The sequence below is a fragment of the Lissotriton helveticus genome, chromosome 1_1 (assembly GCF_964261635.1).
Source record: "Lissotriton helveticus chromosome 1_1, aLisHel1.1, whole genome shotgun sequence".
NCBI classification, from domain to species: Eukaryota; Metazoa; Chordata; class Amphibia; order Caudata; family Salamandridae; genus Lissotriton; species Lissotriton helveticus.
In genome coordinates, this window is record NC_136057.1 from 60,308,290 (window position 1) to 60,328,265 (window position 19,976).

General features: G+C 47.3%; 1 protein-coding gene across 1 annotated transcript in view; it reads right to left on the reverse strand.

Annotated features, from left to right (window-relative positions):
- The window catches only part of LOC144823551 (uncharacterized), an 89,813-nt gene extending 72,341 nt beyond the window's left edge, over positions 1-17,472 (reverse strand). Inside the window, exon 1 of the mRNA XM_078682201.1 lies at positions 17,312-17,472. The gene's annotated coding sequence lies outside the window, so the exon portion shown is untranslated. The remainder of the gene's footprint in view (positions 1-17,311) is intronic.
- Positions 17,473-19,976: the final 2,504 nt, after the last annotated feature.

Here is a 19,976-nt window from a genome sequence, read left to right on the forward strand (position 1 = left end):
GTGAAGATAACCAGCACAGGCATTGCTGGCAACTAGAACCTCAGTGAAGGTGGAAGCCCTGAAATGAATTGTGTACACCTGCCACTGTCTTGGGCGAAAGACGGGGTCACAAACCAGAAAGGAGAAATTGTGGTTGATGCCCAGCTGAGAGTCACAGACTGACCAGAATGGCGAGGAAGCTTTGCTTGAGGTGACCCCTTTTGAGACAAGGGTTGCTTCAGAGATCCTAGCATCAGGCCTCTTAATCCTGGTCCTAAAGTGAATGCAAGTTTGCTACTTTGTTTGTTGATCAAGAGATACCTGAGCACACTGGATGCACTGTGTGGCCCCAACGAATGAGCAGTGCACCAGCAGAGCAATACAGGAGTTAGGGAATCAATCAATCAATCAATCACGACATTTAGAGAGCGCACTACTCACCCGTGAGGGTCTCAAGGCGCTGACAGGAGGGGGGGTGCTGTTACTGCTCGAATAGCCAGGTCTTGAGGTGCTTCCTGAAGGTGAGATGGTCCTGGGTTAGTCGTAGGTGTGCGGGGAGGGAGTTCCATGTCTTGGCGGCCAGGTAGGAGAACGATCTTCCTCCGGTTGTGGATCGGTGGATCCGTGGGACGATGGCGAGGGCGAGGCTGGTGGAGCGGAGCTGGCGGGTGTAAGTGTAGAATGAAAGGCGGCTCTTGAGGTATTCGGGACCCAAGTTGTGGAGTGCTTTGTGTGCGTGGGTGAGGAGCCTGAACATGATCCTCTTGTTGACGGGGAGCCAGTGCAAGTTTCTCAGGTGGGGTGTTATGTGGCTGTGGCGTGGGATATCAAGGATGAGTCGTGCAGAGGCATTCTGTATGCGCTGAGTATAGGGCGTTCCCGTAGTCCAGTTGGCTGGTGACGAGGGCTTGGGTGACCGTTTTTCTGGTATTGGTGGGGATCCACCGGAAGATCTTTCGGAGCATGTGCAGGGTGTTGAAGCATGAGGATGAGATGGCGTTGACTTGTTTGGTCATCATGAGGGCGGAGTCCAGGATGAATCCCAGGTTGCGTGCGTGGTCCTTGGGTGTCGGTGCGGTGCCCAGCGCTGTGGGCCACCAGGAGTCGTCCAAGGTGGATGGGGATTGTCCGAGGATGAGGACCTCGTCTTGTCTGAGTTGAATTTCAGACGGCTAAGCTTCATCCATTCCGCGACGTCTTTCATTCCTTCCTGGAGGTTGGTTTTGGTGGTGGCTGGGTCTTTGGTGAGGGAGAGTATCAGCTGGGTGTCGTCGGCGTAGGAGATGATGTTGAGGTTGTGTTTGCGTGCGATGGCGGCGAGGGGGTTCATGTAGATATTGCAGAGGGTTGGGCTGAGTGAGGAGCCTTGGGGTACACCGCATATGATCCTGGTGGCTGCAGAGCGGAAGGGAGGGAGGCGGACAGTCTGGGTTCTGTCGGAGAGGAACGAGGTGATCCAGTCCAGGGCTTTTCCTTGAATCCCAGTGTTGTGGAGGCGGGTTATTAGGGTGCGGTGGCAGACGGTATCGAAGGCAGCCGAGAGGTCCACGAGGATGAGGGCGGTGTTTCCCCGTTGTCCATCAGGGTCCTGATGTCGTCGGTGGCTGCGATGAGGGCGGTCTCGGTGCTGTGGTTGGCTCAAAATATGGACTGGGATGGGTCAAGCGAGTTGTTTGCTTCGAGGAATGCAGCCACTTGTTTGTTGACGGTCTTCTCGATGACTTTGGCCGGGAAGGGAAGGAGAGAGACGGGGTGAAAGTTATTGAGGTCTTTTGGGTCGGCTGTGGGTTTCTTCAGAAGGGCGTTGATCTCTGTGCGCTTCCAGCTTTCTGGGAAGGTGGCTGACGCGAAGGAGTTGTTTATGATGTTCCGGAGGTGGGGTGCGATGATGGTGTCGGCTTTGTTGAAGATGTGGTGGGGGCATGGGTCCGAAGGAGAGCCAGAGTGGATGGTGTTCATGACGTGGGTGGTGTCTTCTGTGCTGATGGGGGTCCAGGCGCTGAGGGTGGTGGGTGTGATTGTTGGTTCGGTGGCTGGAGGTGGGGTCTGGGTCCTGAAGCTGTCGTGTATGTCTGTGATCTTGCGGGTGAAGAACGTGGCGAGGGAGTTGCAGAGATCTTGTGACGGTGCGATGTCGTTGTTGCTGCCGCTTGGGTTGGAGGGCTCTTTTACGATGTTCAAGAGTTCCTTGCTGTTGTGGGTGTTTTTGTCCAGACGCTCTTTGAAAGATGTCCTTTTGGTGGTGCGGATCAGCTGGTGGTGTTTGCGAGTGGCGTTCTTGAGGGCAGTCATGTTTTCTGTTGTCCGTTCGTGGCGCCAGGTTTTTTCGAGGGTTCGGCAGGATTTCTTAGAGTCTTTGAGGGCGTTGTTGAACCATGTGGTTCTCCTGTTGCTGGTCTTGCCTGGAAGGTTCTTGAGAGGAGCGAGGTCGTGGGCGCAGTTGGTGATCCACTGTGTGAGGTTCTGGGCTGCATTGTTGGTGTCAGGGGTGTCGACTGGTGGGTTCTAATGCAACGTAATAACAACGTAATAATAACTTTATTGCGTGATTAATAAAAATCTTTGCAATGACTCTTTAGAAAAAAACATTGGAGTAGATACATGATCAACAGTTAAAAACAATTAAAGAGAGTTAAAAATGTGGACAAAAGACCCGTGCAAACTGTTGTAGTACATTGTAATTGTAAGAAAGAGTAGTTCAAGATTTTCTGAGTCTTTGTTAATCAAAAAAAAGAGTTTTCTTAAGATGCAAAAGCAGGTCTTTTTGAGTTAAGTTCAATCGCTGGGTTCTGGATTTTGGATCGTGTTAACTGCTTTCATGAAGCGCACTAGACTGCAGGCTAATTGGATATCATCTCCCTTGAAGCTGATCAACAGGGCTTGTCTGCGGGTGCGCACACCGTTTTGGTTCCAGAGCTGCGTTAGTTGGCCCCTTCGGGCTCTGTCTAGAGCTTTGCAGCTGCATAACAAGTGCAGCATGTCCTCCGTTGGGTTGCCGCAAAGCCTGCAATTGGTGGTCAATTCCTGGCATTTCCAAGGGGGTAGATGTACTTTTGACGGAATTACCCCCATCCTTAGCCGCAGGAAGTCTTCCTTCACCTTCCTTGAGAAGCTGGTACTGAGGTATGGCTGAGGTAGGGGGCTAGTGTAGCCTTGAATCACGAACCACCCATGTGATCTCCTGGTTAGTGCTGCTTTGTCTTCTTCCATGGAAAGAGTTTTCACTGTTTTGTTGACAAGGCGCTTGAAGCACTTGTGTGAGCTCGAGTGGTGGGTTCTGGCTCAGCGATGTGGTTAGCTGGTCGGTGATGACTTTGCTCCAGCATCTGCGGGGGATCTGTTGCGTGTGGTGGTGGGATGTATTCTTGAAGGTGAAATGTATGCAGCTGTGGTCTGTCTAGTGTAGTCCGGTGGAGTGGCTGAAGGAGACGTGGTTGCTAGAGGAGAAGATGGGGTCAGGCTTGTGGCTGGCGTAGTGGGTGGGAGTGTTCACCAGTTGCTTGAGTCCGAGGTTGGCGAGCAGGGTGGTGGTGTTGCTGTCGTTGTTGTTCTCCAGGAGGAAGTTCAGCTCCCCTAGGAGGATGTATTCGGGTGAGGCTAGGGCGTGCGGGCTGATGAAGTTGGCGATGGTTTCGCTGAATTGTGTGCGCAGACCCGGTGGTCTGTAGATGAGAGTCCCTCTCAGTGTAGTCTTGGGGTCGGTGTGGATCTGGAAGTGTAGGTGTTCGGCGGAGGAGAGTGTGTCTTCGGCGTTGGTCGTGACGCTGATGGTGTTCCTGTAGATGATGGCTATTCCTCCTCCGGTTTGGTTGGTGCGGTCCTTCCGGGTGATCTTGTAGCCGTCCGGGATGGCTGTGGCGATGTCGGGGGCCGAGAATGCATTTATCCAGGTTTCCGTGAGGAAGGCGACGTCTGATGCTGTTGTGTCGAGGAGGTCCCAGAGTTCGATGCCGTGCTTGTGGACGGAGCGGGTGTTCAGGAGGATGCACTTGAGGTGGTTGTTGTTGATATTAGGTCCGGCGGGCGGGGTGCAGGTTCGGAGGCAGGTGAATTTGCAGGCTTCAGAAAATGTATTGTATTAATTTCTTCTTGTGGTAGGGGAAAGATCAAATGTTATGACTTGTTGTTACTATAGAAGGAATGTCCATACACTGCTGTTAGATTTAGACTCGAACTATTGATACCATTTGTATAATATGAATTCATACGATTACAGTGCCGAAAAATAATGTCTAAACTGAATTATATATTTCTGAAATTATAAGAATCAAGATACGGAGTTCCGCAATGAGAATATAGTACTATTATATGTATCATAAACACGAGCAACATGATCCATACTCAGGGCAAACAAAGAGGTATACATCCCACTCTGAACTAATGTAAATACGTGTTCTCCCAACCTAAGATGGCCACTGCGACAAATTAATTATGTTGTAAGAATGTGTATGTACAGACTCAGTTTGAATAAACAGGCACAAATATGTACTGTGTAATGCCATTACAAAGTAAGGAATTTCCTTTACTGTCCATATTTAGAAGAATTAAATCGCCGTGGTTGCGCATCGATGTAAATTTACTTCCGGGTTCATTTACCCGTCCTTTCTGTTTAGACCGTGTTATTAAATTTTTAAAATGTGTCCCCATCATTCACTAACATATGTAAATGATTAACATAGGGGTGAATCATCAAAATATTCCATTTTAAAATTACGCAGTTATCGTGACTCTTAACTTCCGGGTCACCATGGGAAGCGGCAGCATAAAAACGCCGATCCCACGAGGCTAACGTATACTTCAAAATATTACCAAGCCGACAGCACGGAGGAGCAGGGAGGCCGAATACTCACCAAAAGGTAAGCGAGGGCTTTCAAGTTAGGACGATAATAAACTGGGAGGGCACTTTGTCCTTTAGGTAGTCTTGAGTAATTCAGTCTATATGACGGGCAGTTGTCCATTGATATCTACCTAGTTGGTGTAAACCAACTTAACCTGCACTACCTGACAATATATTAATGACAGGGATAAATTGTGCAGAACTAATGCCTGTCCACCTGGGATAATATTAACAATAAATCTTTAATGCCTAGTACCCAAGGAAAAGTATAGTTTCCTGCACTGTTCAGTGCACTAAGCAAGATATATACATATAGACTTTAACCAGCTTTCAAACCAAGAATACTCTAAGCTGACAGAAATATAACTCACCATGCCCCTGTAGATAATATCGTAGACAGCTTCCTAAAAGGGTATTATATCAGCATACATGGAGTGGATAAACTTATATCTAGCATAGATTTTGAACATAGTCCCCCCCCTTTTTTTACTTATATCCATAGATATCCAACTTTTCCAATCATGAAAAGAATCGGATGATCAACTATCATCAACGTATCATATCTAGATACCCACCTGATAAACAATTGGGTGAGTACTATTCTGAGACAGCAATTTTCAAAACCGAGAGTTTTTTTTAAAACCAGCATGGATTAGCAATTGTTTCATATATATGTGATCTTTATGTATATAGGTCAAAATACTTAAAGAAGCTACTCCCTTTATCAACGGTGGCCCCTCCGTGCACTTAGAAGATCTTATATTTGATCTATAAGGTAAATAATGATCTAATCTATTATAAGCACAATCAGTGAGACATCGATAATAAAAGATAGAAATAAGAATGTTCCGTTGTTCTTTTATTTATGTAGCTCAAAAGACTGTAATTATCAGAGAAGTTTACAGCAATTTGGAAAGCAATTGAAACGCTCTCCCGCTCAAAATACAGGTACAGTTAGTAATATTACATAGAAACATGAGGGTGGACCCTAAAAGATTATGGGTAGAATCAACAGATTATGGTTGAAATTAGAACTCTGGTTTGATGAAATGAGGATTTCCTCACAATGATTTTTTCACAATGGTTCTTTTTCACAATGAGTTTGCTAATGTTGGATTCTCTTAGAACTAGTTTAATTAATATAAGTGGTCAAGATTAGTTGATTATGTTTAGGCAACATAAAAAAGAGCAAGGTGTGTGTAATAAGAACTAACAAAGTATAAAAATAAATACTAAAACAATGTTATTTAATTTGTAGATACGGAGTCAAATGTTTTTAGTGTCCTGATGAAGGTGTCAAGATTGAATAGCACCGAAACGCCACGTCGACTGTTTTTACTTTGACTGTACCTATATTCACTGTATTACCACTGTTGGTGGTTTTTTAATTGTTTTTTACTATGTTTTAGACTGTAACCCAACCGGGAGGAAGATAATAAATTTCACCATTCAAACTTTTCCTTGTATCTACTAGTTGTTTTACTTTAGTTGCCTGCTCTTTTTTGTTATTAAATTGACTAAGGATATGTGGAATAATTCCACCATCCTACTAAGAACCCCCCAATAAGTTTTATTTCAGCGATCCTAGCCTGCTACGTTTACGACAGGGACTTAAAATCTTTCTCTGATGCAATACACTGCTATACACAACAGGGGAACCTCCTGTACCTTTGAGGAATTTGCAGGCTAGGCAGGTGAAGGGTCCGTGGGTACGCTTCGGGGTGGCTCGGTAGCAAGCGGGTGGTCATCCGGTGTTGAGGGCGGCTGTGTCGTATCTCAATAGGGTGTCCTGGTTCCAGTGGGGGCCAGGGGTTCTGGTGCTGGGCGTGGTCCAGGCGCAGTCGGACACAGACGGGCTTGCCTTTGGCGCGCTGTTGGCGCCCGCTGTGCGGCCTCCATATGAGGGTCTGTGGGAGGGAGGAGCACCTGGGAGGCAGGAGCGGGGTAGCGAATGGGACAGCGGGGGGTGAGCCGCAGGGACGCAGTGGCGGGAATGGACACAGAAGGCAAAAACGGGGTGAAGGGGGAGGGGCACAGAGGGCACAGAGGGCACAGCAGTGGCAACAGTAAATACAAGGGAAGGGACACAGAAGGCAAAAACGAGTTACAGGGGGCGAGGCCAGAAAAGGGCACAACAGAGGTTAACACAGTACAATGAAGGCAGTAAGTGGGAATAAACGACAGCAGACGTCGAAAGGGACAGCGGGGGGCGGGCCGCAGGGATGCAGCGTCGGGAAGGGCACAGAAGGCAAAGTACGGGGGAAAGGGACACAGAAGTCACGAAGGGTACAACAGTGGCAAATTAAAGAAACAGAGCAGGAGCAAGGCGTTCTAAACAGCACACAGCCGGGGCAGCGTCACAGGAGGACCGTGTGGCGGCTGGGGGCGACCTACATGAGGACAGGGTCTAAGGTCCCTCCCTTCACCGCTGCGCGGCCTCCATATGAGGGGCTGTGGGAGAGAGGAGCAGCTGGGAGGCGGGAGCGGGGTGGCGAATGGGACAGCGGGGGCGGGGCTGCAGGGACGCAGCGGCGGGAATGGACACTGAAGGCAAAAACAGGGTGAAGAGGGAGGGGGCACAGAGGGCCCAGCAGTGGCAACAGTAAATACAAGGGAAGGGACACAGAAGGCGAAAACGAGTTACGGGGGGGCGAGGCCAGAAAAGGGCACAACAGAGTACAATGAAGGCAGTAAGTGAGAATAAACAGCAGCAGACGGCGAAAGGGACAGCGGGGGGCGGGGCCGCAGGGACGCAGCGACAGGAAGTGCACAGAAGGTAAAGTACGGGGAAAAGGGACACAGAAGTCACGAAGGGTACAACAGTGGCAAATTAAAGAAACAGAGCAGGAGCAAGGTGTTCTAAACAGCACACAGCCGGGGCAGCGTCACAGGAGGACCGTGTGGTGGCTGGGGGGCGACCTACCTGAGGACAGGGTCAAAGGTCAAAGGACTTGAGTTTAGGGTACAGGTGCTGTGTCTCTGGTGCCTGTTAGATTAAAGTGAAGTAAACTGGTGCACTGCCTGAGACACTGGACGGGATCGCTAAGAGCATTTGCCTGTTGGGTGACTGCCCTATCCTGAAAGAAGAGACCTTTTCCTTGAAACTGGGCTGTGATTCTTGAGTTGCGAGTTGTGCAGCTCCACCGTGGAAACAACAAGAGCCTGTCTGTGAGGCTCAAATGGACACAGGGAGAAGACTCCCCTCTGGCTTGGTTGTACAGCGGCTTCAATTTCCCCAAGGACTTCTTTTTCTTGTTAATAATGTACCCCTTTGGATGTTCCGTTTTTAAGGAGGAGCAGCCCTTTGCAGCTCTTCGTTCTAATTCCTATGGCCCTGTGTGGTCCTCCTGGTCCCAGATATGATTGATGTTCTAGTCCTCATAAAAGGAAAATATAACAGTCAATTGGAAAATGTTTTTATTAGAGATGTCCTGTTTGCTATTCTGAAACTGAAATAGATTGTCACTGCAATGTATAGGAGCCCTGGAAAGGTTTACTAGATAATTTTAGGATTTGCTTTCGCTTAGGACTAGAAAAATGATAATTCTGTTTGTGATAGTGGTCATTACTTTCTCCTGCTATCTGTATGTTAATTATGACCCAATGCTCCGTTCTCTTTGTATTCCTGCTTATACTTAATATATACCCGCTTAATGAAATGTTTAGAATGGAAAATGCCCACCTAGCAATGAATTAGGATATTGATACATTTATGAAAATTAATGTGCAAATATTTTCTATGTTCCTACTGGATCATAGGAATGTCTTCAGCTAATGCTAAAAGGGTCATCTGTTGTAAATTGACAGCGAATGGGTTAGCATTAGCAGAAGCCATCCTGTATTTAGAAGTTATCTTATCCGTTTTGTGAAAGCCATTTTGTATTTCTGGCAGCCATCTTGTTTGCCATGTGCTGCCACGTGCTCACCATGTGCTCTGTCCTCCCTCAGTGTTGACTGCTCTTGTAATCTGCCCCGAAACGAACTATATTTAGCATCTTCCACCTTCGCACATGCTCAGTTGAGCTTGCAGCTGTCCTTGCAACTGTTTCTAGTCTGTAAATGTCAGGATGTGTTTGTTAAAACAGCCACTGTTATCTCCTCTCACTTTGTTGAGCAAGCAGGTCTTGCATGCCCATATTAGGCATTTTGCATGCTTACCTGAGCCAGGACTGCCCCTTGGTCTTATGCTGACTATGTAACCCTAAGCATATATAAGGCCCCAGTTCTCTGTACTCCTAAGACTGCCTCATTCAGTTGCTAAGGCTTCTGTGTGAAGTAGTCTCCCTCATTTGAGGTTAATAAAGATGTTACTTTTATATTTCAGCTTCTGTGCCAATTTCTTCTTTGTTGGTTTAAAAGGACCAAGTATCAGTGAGACCCCTGAGAAGGTTTCTATTTTCTACAAAAGGGGCTAGTATACCCCCTGTTCTCTCCCATGTGATTCGCCACATGGGGAAAATACGGGAGCGAGTGGTCAGGCGTGTCTTTAGAAGAGCGCCCTATGCCCCGAACACTGATGCTCAGTAGCCAGTAAACTATGCTAGGCTCCTTATAGCTAAAAGGCCAGCTGCAATCCACTGGATGAGTCCCCGGGCTCCAATGAGGGGGGCTTAGGAGGTTGATCCAGTGGAGTTGGTCTGGTGTTTGCATAGGTTTACATTTCCGCTTGAGAAGGATGAGAAGAGACTCCAAAGCACAGGAGGCCCTCGTCGCCTGGGCTGAGACATCTCAGGGCCTACTCACTTACACATGCTCTCTAGAGGGGGATATGCCGGAGAGAATGGGGGTGAGTGAATGATGCCCAGGGGAGGGGAGAGAAACTCTTACAGCTGGGCAGATGATGACCTACAGGGGACTGCCATGTTCAGACTGACTCTGTGAACAAGATCAATTTATTATGAAAGATATTGTACCTACTATTAAAGCTCAGGTGGTGGGGGGGTCAAGGTTTACCCATTCCAGATCAGTGATTATAGGACTGATTGGCGCTCGTGGGTCAGTTGACTTTCGCTGTTTTCGTTGATTGATGGGTGATTATGCCTGACTGCCTTATGTATGAATTGCCTTTCTTGACTATTTAACTGATAAAGATTTAAAGATTATTATTGATTATCACTCAGAGGCTTTTAGCTGGGGGTTTAGGCTCCGGTAACATTCTCAATTTTGTTGGCGAGGAACATTGGCTCCAAAGATTGGTCCTATTCTTTAGAATTGCAACCTCAGTTTTTGTCAATATTCAACATGTGAGATCATAAGTTTTGTAGGGGTGCATGCATTTCCACCTGATTTGCAATCTCGACCCTTTGGAGGGGAGGCAGAGGGTGTGACAGTGGATTTGTTATTTTCATATAGGTGTGACGTTTGTCCACCTCTGAAGGTGCTGTAGTAAACAAGATGCGTCGCTGTGAATTACTCGTAGTCTATGTATGGTGTTATTGGTGTTATTGGATAATCTTAAATATACTGGGTTGACATAATGCGATCCAGAGAGGACTGCGGCCGGCACTATTGCTTTTCTTGCCTAAAGTGGGAGCAGTGAAGATATTTCTTAAGTAGTTTCAGTATATGTGCATTGAGAGCCTCTGCTGGTTGTTATTATCGACCATCACTCCCAGACTTTTAGCTCTAGATTTGGACATCTCCCATCTTTTTCAGTAACGGAAGCACCACAGCATCTTTAAACGCACTTGAATCGATCGCTTCAGTTATTGATTTGCTGAAAACGCTCTGCAGGGGATTGATGACGTCAGAGATTCTGCGACTGCTGGAGGGCAAGGGTCAGTTGGTGACCTGGATTTGACCTTGGTCACAAATTCATGGAGCTTGTTTATTTCTTCAAACAAGGATAAGGGGAGTAGTTTCTTTCAGACTCAACTTCAGAATTTCTGCTGCTGTAATTGTTTAAACTATCTTTAATCAACTTTTTTGTTAATAAAAAAATTATTTCGAATGCTTCGATAGGAAACAGGGTAGTTCTGATTTTATCTCATTCAGGATATCAAAAATCTTTTTGTTTATTATTTGCTCCTAAGAGTTCAATAGCCTAGTGAGAGGAGTGTTTCTTGTAGTGGTTTTCCCTTTATATTCTGTGAGTTCAGTTTTTAATTAGTTTTTTTCTCTCTTTATCATCCCTTTCTCACCAGTCAAGTTTTGCCTCCTTTCACTCTGGCTTGTACCAGGACACTCGTCTGGTACGGATTATAACACGCGGATGGATTTGATGGGTGTAGGTCACTAGCATGTCTGAGCCACAGAGTGGATTCTTTTACTTTGGAGAGAATGTCTTCAATTAATGGGAAGGGGGGGGATTGTGAGAGTCTTGATAACATTGGCTCTGTATTAATCTGTCGCCATTTGCATATGTTTACATTTCCTCTTGTGGATCAAGTTACGAAAATCTACTGGATACAAATCTTGATCAAATAATTATCGGACCACATGCAAGGATGATCGATATTTGGTTGATTCAAATTATAGGCACAGATCAGATCCGAGGTATTTCCTTTCATGTGAGCTGAGTTGGTGATGTGTTGGTGTAAATTCAACACCATTAACTCAGCAAATGCATTATCTTTAGGGTCAGAGTTCAGGTCATTAATTTGAAATCTCTTTCTCTTTCACATCTTCCTCCATCTACCACTCTTCATCTTTCCATCTGGCTACCTCACATTTTTCTGTATACTTTTCCTCTCTCCACCTCACATATCTTTCTACATGATTTCCGTCTCTCCCTTCCACCTCATGTCTCTCGCTCTACTCTTCTCTTTCAGTCTCAGTGCATCTCCTGTATCCTGGCCGGTCTCATTATCTTATTCAGCAGGGTCACAGGTAACTGTCTAGCTGGAGAAGTGTTCACAAATATAGAAGTGAAGATGGACAAGGCAGGGGAAGAGAAATAAAGAAAAGTTATTTTCACGAATGACAGGAATGCCAGTGATGTAGGTTTACGATTTCAAGTGCTTTATGCACGTCTATTTATTTTAATATTATGCACTAGTCCACTGAAGATGCAACAAATAATCCTTAACACATTTACCTACGACGGGAGTAACACTCGGGTGAGATATCCGCATAAAAGGTTGTTACAAGTAAAAAATCTAGATCCAAACTCAAAAAGAAACCTCTTTATCAATGTTGGTTCACGCTTCTTTTGATAGTACTGCGCTGGTGGGCTCCAGGTAGCTTGTGCTTTAGGATGCATTGCTGGCCTTGGTTTCCAGATATTAAGGAGTTAAAACCCATACACTGAGGCCACACTGAATCTTTGATATACTAGAACAAGTTTACCAATTGAACCCATTGCACAGAACACCTTAGGGCCTGAATTTCAGCAAGGATACAGAGAATTCTGGGACATGTAGTTTAGATTTAAGCAATGGTAGTATGGGTGCAAAAATATAATTAAGCAAAGTGCTGTTCTTTATTGACCGATGGCTAACTGCAGGGAGTCATATATAACAGGGGGCCACAGAGTCTCACAATTATTAAACATCACATAACCAAGTGAGTTGGCCCAAAACGACAAGAGTCCTCCACTCACAATAGGGCTCTGGCTGCCGCTCCCTTGGGCATGTAAAGACAGCAATTCATTTAATCAAGATCAAAATGGTGCAGATTGCCCATTTCATTTCTGGCCCAAACAAAGCGGATGCAGAGGGTTCGAGTGCACAAGGTTAAAGAGTGAACGATCCTGCATGAGAGAGCTGATGAAACTGTGATGATTTACTGAGAATATTTCAATTAGCAGAACCAGAAAGTGTAGCGAAACCTAGTACAATCTGGACCTACATTAACAGTAAGCACCCCAGAACCCCCAAACACTAAGCAGTGCTGGGCAGCCTGGGGCCCAGATCCTTGGGGCCATGTCCACGGTACTGAGAAAAGCCGAAGGACTGAAGCATAGTGTGGGGTTAGGGGTCCGTTCAACCAGGACTGCAGGATAGTTGACCCATGGCATTAGTCATCTGCAGACAGTGGCTAGCTCAGTTTCCCACCCACAAGTCCTCAATGATCCTGCCTCTTGCTGACCCCAAGCTCAGCGGCAAGAGAGCAGTTTTAAAAGACCAACTGCTATGTGTGGGTCAGAGCACCCGGGGGAACCGGAAGAGAAGCACCTGGGGAACCAAAAGAGAAGCAACTGGGGCAACCAAAAGAGAAGCTCCCACAGGAATTGAAAGAGAAGCACCCAGGGGAACTGAAAGAGAAGCACCCAGGGTGAGTCTTGTGATTACCATATCGGATCATCAATCCATCGTGAGCATTCTGGTGTAGAGGCCACCAGGTCGGGTGGGTATTTTTACGGAGTCACTCACCCAAGCTATTTCCTCCATCTCAGTGAAATTTAGACACTGTCTTCTGATAGGCGATTTTAATATCCATATGGATGTTCCCACCGACCTGGAGGCCATTCGGTTGCTGGAATCTCTAGCGATTTTAGGCCTGGCCCCATATATTCACCATCCCATGCACGTAAAGGGTCATACGCTGGATCAGATATTATCCACCGTTAGTACTGAAACAGAGGCTCCCCAAACTCTGGTATGGTCGGACCACTATCTACTGAGCTTTAAATTTCCTAAGTTTGCAGCCCAAGCGCAACATAGGGAGCTTTTCCGCCCTGTCCCTTTTAGATCTCTAAATCAATTTACTTCTGATAGCATAAAGAGAGCCCTGGTCAAGCACCCAATTTCCATCTTTGGTAATTCAGAAGTTGATGCTCCTGGTCTGGAGAAATGGCTGGAAGAACAGGTCGGGGTACTGGCACCTTATAGAACGCGGAAACCCACTAGTAACCTTGCTTCCGCACCATGGTTTACTGCGGCACTCAGGACAGGTAGAAGTGCCTGCAAATGCCTTGAGAGAATCTGGCGGTCTAAGTACACTCCCACAGACCGAGCAATTTATAAGCAGGCTCTTAAAGCCTACTTTAATGACGTTCGGGCTGCAAAGAAAACATTCTTCACCTCAAAAATAAAAGGGGTCGCGAATAAACGTAAAGAAATCCTTAACATTGTTAAAGACTTCACATCTCCCAGTGCTGTTAGTAAGGTTTTTACTCCCACCTTTAGTTGGGCTCATCAGATGGCTTGTTTTTTCCGTAATTAAATCCACCGGATCCAACAGTCATTTGCCCTTAATGGCAAACCTGGGATGGATATAATGTCGGGCAATTGGCTTCCGGGATTGAGCTGTGTACTCTCCCAATTTCCTCCCATCCCCCTAGAAAAATCCTTGGATATCATGACTTCTTTGAAGTCGGGCTCTCCGTCTGACCCCTGTCCAGTTAGCATTTTTTAAAAGATTGCAGAACCCCTAAATCCTGTAGTGAATTTAGTTCTTAAGTCATCACTTGAACATGGATTAATACCAAGCTGATGGAAGAGGGCTCAAATCATTCGCCTCCTGAAAAAACGCACAGCTGATCCTTTGACCGCATCCAATTCCAGGCCTATTTCCCTGATACCTTTCCTCTCTAAGGTTTTGGAGAAGTATGTTAACTCTGTGCTAATAGATTATTTAGAAGGTAACCATGTGTTGCACAACAGCCATTCGGGCTTCAGAGCTACCCTTAGCACTGAAACAAGTCTACTAGAGGTTTCTGAAACTATTAAAGTTCAAATGGACAAAGGGGGTAGTGCTGTTCTAATATTGCTCGATGTCTCTGCGGCCTTTGACACCGTGCCTCATGATCGGATTCTGCATAGGTTAGCAGATTGTGGTGTGAGGGGCACGGTCTACAATTGGTCCGCTTTTTTCTTTCGGAGCGACAGCAGGAGATCTGGTCTCCGCCTTTCTCAGCCATTATTACCCCAATGCAAGTGGGGGTCCCGCAGGGCTCTATCCTGAGCCATACTCTCTTTAATATATATATATAGCCCCTCTTGTTCATCTGGCGGAGCGTTATGGAGCAAAGATTATCTTCTATGCCGACGATACGCAACTTCTGTTCACTTGTGATAAAGGAGCGAGCTTTCGTGGGGGAGATAGAAAATTGTCTAACTGAGGTCTTTGCTTGGCTGCAACTTAATCAGCTGAAGTGCAGTTCAGAAAAGTCTGAAATCATTTTCTTTGGTTGTACCCCTTATGAGGACTGGAATGCATGGTAGCCTAGTGATATGTCTCCTCCTTCAGCCCCAGTTAGCTCGGTGAAGAATCTAGGAGTCAAATTGGACTCTAGCCTGGCAATGAAGGCCCAGATTCCTCTCCTCCCGATGGATACCCGTAAAATTGTTGTGCAAGCCTTAATTACATCTAGGCTGGACTACGTGAACATCCTGTACCTGGGGCTGCCTGAGTATTTGCTCAACCGGCTGCAGGTTGTACAGAACGCGGCTGCCAGAGCTATACTTATGGTAAACACCAGAACACGTATGTCACTCCATCTGAAAGCCTTAGTGCTTGCCTATCGCACCTTCCATGATACAGGTACAGTATATCTGAGGAACAGGATCCAGTGTTACCAGCCTCAACGGATCCTTAGATCCGCCAAACAATCACTCATGGTGACTCCTAAGTTTACAAAATCTCGGATAGGAGGAAGGTCATTCCAGGTTCCAGCACCCCGGTTGTGGAATGAACTACCTTTACATCTTAGACAGGCTCAGGACTTGCTGTTGTTTAGAAAACAACTGAAAACGTGGCTGTTCCAACAATAATTATTGGTGGGGCGATTCTGCAGGAAGCTTCTGTTCTTGAGATTAGCGCTGGGACACTCTTAGTGAGTATCCGTGCGCTTTATAAATATGTAATTTAATATCATTTCATTTCAGGGAAACCGAAAGAGAAGCACTCAGGGGAACTGAAAGAGAATCACCTGGGGGAATAGAAAGGGAAGCACCCAGGGTAATAGAAAGGGAAGCACCCGGGGAAACCAAAAGAGAAGTACCCGTGGGAATAGTAGGAGAAGCACCCAGGGGAACCGAAACATAAGCACCCATGGGAACCGAAAGAGAAGAACCGAAACAGAAGCACCAGGGCGAACTGAAAGAGAAGCAGCCAGAGGAATCAAAACAGAAGCACCCGGGGGAACTGAAACAGAAGCACCTGGGGGACAGAAAGAGAAGCACCCCGGGGGACAGAAAGAGAAGCATGCCAGCCCCGACTTTATCATGATAGTGCAGACCTCCTGCCAATAGAGGTGGGGAAACCAACTGGGACTATTACCGATCCTGCCAGCCACGTCCAGGAGCTGCTGTCCCCATTGTGAGCAACACAGCCTGGGGCATAAAGCATCGCAGATAGACGCATGTGGAGCTGATGAGCTGTGACCGGAGCAGATAAGACTGAGAAGGCGGGAGGGAAGTGCCTGGAGTAATGAGCTGGCTAGTCCTCGCCTGGTGTGGTAAAACTGTAGAGTGCTGGTTGACCCGACGGTACACAGGGCTGGTCTGGATAAGACCTGCGATACCCCCTGATGCATGTTCTGCCACCGCCAGTGAGCCTTGGGTGAGACACCCCTAAATGAACAGAGGGAGGGGCAGCAGGAGGGGACAGAGAGCCTTTGACCCCCAAGAAACTCCAAGGGCCGATAACCCCTCAGTAAATACCCCTTCAGAGAGGGATACTAAGAGAGCTGGCACCACATGAACTGCATTCACACTTCATAGATTGCACGATGAGTGTGAGAGGCTCGTGCATGCACACTGCATCCAACGCCTAACTTACCCCGCTGTGGGTCGTACGACTGTGTGAGCATAATGAGCTGCCCCCTGCATCTGACCCCGAGCCATAGCACTTCACATCTGTATGAGCTCATGTGCTGCACCACGCAGTGCTACCACTGCTGCAAACAAGGACTGCAGGAGACCTGGTGCTGCCCCCTGCAATGTTGCCGAACTCTCTGCACCCATTGGTTTTTGTTTTTAAGTTTTATATCACGCCAACTAGGCCCCCTCCTCCCCCCTCCTCCCTCCTCTGCCCTCCTCCCTCCTCCTCTGCCCTGGGCCTCTCCTCCCCTCACTACCCTGGGCCCTCTTGCCCACCTCCTTCTGCCTCTCCCTCCTCCTCCTCCACCCCCCTCCTCCTCCTTCCCCCTTCCCCACCCCCTCCCCTCCTCCTTCCCCCCTCCCTCTCCTCCTCCTTCCCCCTTCTCCCCCCTCAGTCTCACCCACCTCCTCCTCCCTCCTCCTCCCCCCTCAGTCCCCATCCTCTCCCCTCCTCCCCTCCTCCTTCCCCCTCCCCCTCCCCCCTCTTCCGTCCCCCTCTCCTCCTCCTCTGTCCCCCCTCCTCCCCTCAGCCCTTCCCCCCTCAGTCCCCCTCAGTCTCACCCCCTCCCCTCCTCCCCCCTCAGTCCCCCTCACTCTCACCCTCTCTCCTCCTCCCCCCTCCTCCTCCCTTCTCCTCCCTCCTCCTCCTCCTCCTCCTTCCCCCCTCCCCCTCCTCCTTCCCCCCTTCTCCTCCCCTTCCCCCTCCTCCTTCCCCCCTCCCCCTCCCCCTCCTCCCCTCCTCCTCCTCCCCCAGCCCCTCCTCCCCCCTCTGCCCCCCCCTCAGTCTCACCCTCTCTCCTCCTTCAAAGCTCCCGCTTCTCCTTCTGTGCAGAGCTCAGGAACAGCTTCACTTCCGGGTCAGAGCAGCGGCTGCTCAGCTGTTCTCGTCCTGTCATTGTAATAGCACCCGGGCCAGCGGGGGCAGAGTCAGCAGCGGAGGCTGAGTCTAAAATCAAGAATAATCTCCAGAAGGATGAATAAAGATAAGTTTATTCAGGAGAAGGAAATGTCCCATCCATCAGCTTGATCTAGTCAGGAGCAACTGACCTGCTGCCCACACATAAACATTCCATTGCCATGGTGCTGCTTAAACAATCATCAAAACCCTTAAAGGGACAACTCGATACACTTCAGTAAAAGGCACATTGTTACACTGAGCTCCTCTCTTCCTGTGAGTGTGATCGTGTCCGGGTCACCGGGGCAGAGTCACCTTTATGGCAGAGCCTGGATAAAGGGATTTGCTGAATTTCATCATGTGAGCCCAGGAACCCGGGACTCATCCTGGCTTCCGTGCTTCACTAATTTGTGTGATTTTAGGCAAATATTTCATTTTAGAGAGCTTTCTTTTTCTTAGTTATCAGATATGAGAGCAACTTCCATTACATGAGTTCAGGGTGTTATACAAGAATAAATAATCTGATGTATTAAGGTTAAACACCATTGCATGTTAAAGAAATAACTGTTTAATTTTAAAGAGAATGTAAAGATGACAACTCGAGGAAGGAGTAAAACTATAGTTTATTGATAACTTCCAACACCGTGTAAAGTGGGTCAGTGAGGAGACCCGAGATGAGCGTCTGGTTGCAGTCATTATCAGCCGTCGTCTGGCAACATTCCAGAACGCTCATCTGATGACAGGGAGGTGGGTGGGGAAGGGTGGTGAGAGGGGACAACAGGGAGAGGGTGAACACTACACATCTTCCTCTATACTGAACAAAAACAAGAGGAAAATGCTAATCACATACAAAATCATTGAGTTTCCTTGGAGGAACCACAAGTCGACCAACTCTGGTTCCTAAAGGTGATGGAGCAAGGATTCGCACGTAAAGCGACTTGCTTGTATCAAGAACCTCAAATAATGTTAATAAGCATAACCAATCTGTTCGTGTTACTAATATTGCACATTTCTACATTACACGGGGTGTCCTAGTGATGCTTGCTTATGTGTTTACTCATCCTAACACGCTTGCCACTAAAATGACTGCTGCTATGCGGGAATTTCTTCTGCGCATGCGTCGGTCACACTCACGTGACGTGACGTACTTGCAGTTCTGGTGGGAACTTTTCGCGCTTGCGCATTAGCAAAAAGATGGCTGCTTTGTGTTTTCACATGCCGAAGCTTGCACTGCAGCTTTTGCAATGCTGTTCGTTTTGCACTAATCCTAATGCTATAGATATTATAAAGTAATGGGAGCTATATAGGGATTCCTGGTATAAAGTGTGCTCATTTATTTTTGTGTTCTAAATTATTTTCCTTTACTTTTCATGTGGTGAATCTTTTGGGCCTGGGAGGTGCTTATTACTCCATCTTTGAAGTCCCTACTGCGCATGTCATCCTCGCAGAGGGAAGAAAACCTTGTACCAGTGGAACCCAGCCAGCTGGCAGCCACAGTCAAGATGCTCCTGGGAACCGACCTGTAACCCAGCAAGACAAAGCTGAACTGTACTACATTTGAAACAATTGTATATTAAATTTGTATTAACCATTGTTAGGGAGAAGAGTATGTCATGGGAACCCCAAATTCAATGGGAGGTCCCAGAGATGTAAAGTTGAAGCTTGAGAAAGTCAAATCCTAGTTGGTGTGATGACCTGTCCTTTCTTTGGACCAATCGAAATTGGGGATTCTTACATTTGCAACATTTAGGGGGTGGTACATTGACCCGAAAACAGTATAACTAGCCTAGGTTTAGCTAGAGAAATTGTCCGACTTGTCCGAATAGCTGACCTGTCACTGACCCAACGCACTCTATAGGTGACTGATACAGAGAGCTGCGGAGCACTCTGTCCGAAATTTCCAGAGACCCAAGGGGAGTTTTTGGAAACCTTAAGTGCTGGCGGAGCACTTTGCTGGGAAATTCGATAACCCAATCGGGGCTCTGACTGATAGCTGCAGAGAAGGTATAGCGCAGGCGTTGCAACTGAACTGCGGGTGCTGGTTTTTCCTTGGTGGTCCTGTCCTGATCCTAATCTGGTCTTCCTGTCCTGGGTGTCCATTCTGCACCTGCTGGCCTACTGGCGACTGCATTCCTTGGGGCTCCTACTGTCCTTAACTGACCCGTGGCCAGGGTTGGTCTCCACACTGAACTAGGTAAATATAATTCTGGGAGGGAACGCACTTACACTCTTTTTCCACCTGCCCTGAACTTTTGCTAAATCATGTTATGTTATGTTATGTTATGTTATAAGACATTTCTTGAGCGCACTGTCACCGTAAGTTTCCTGGCGCTAATCGGGTCCTAAGATTGGGAAAGAGGGAGTTAGTGCAGATGGGAGAAGAGTAATCTTAAATCATAAATTGCATATGTCCCTTGTTCTTACCCTACCTTTTTATAAATTACTGAATTCGTGAAAGTGCTTTCATTAGCTTGTTCCATTTTTCCCCTACCTTATAGCTGAATGAAATACTGTCTCTGAATAACTAGATGTTCCTTCTCTTTACCCACCCTTTACTGAA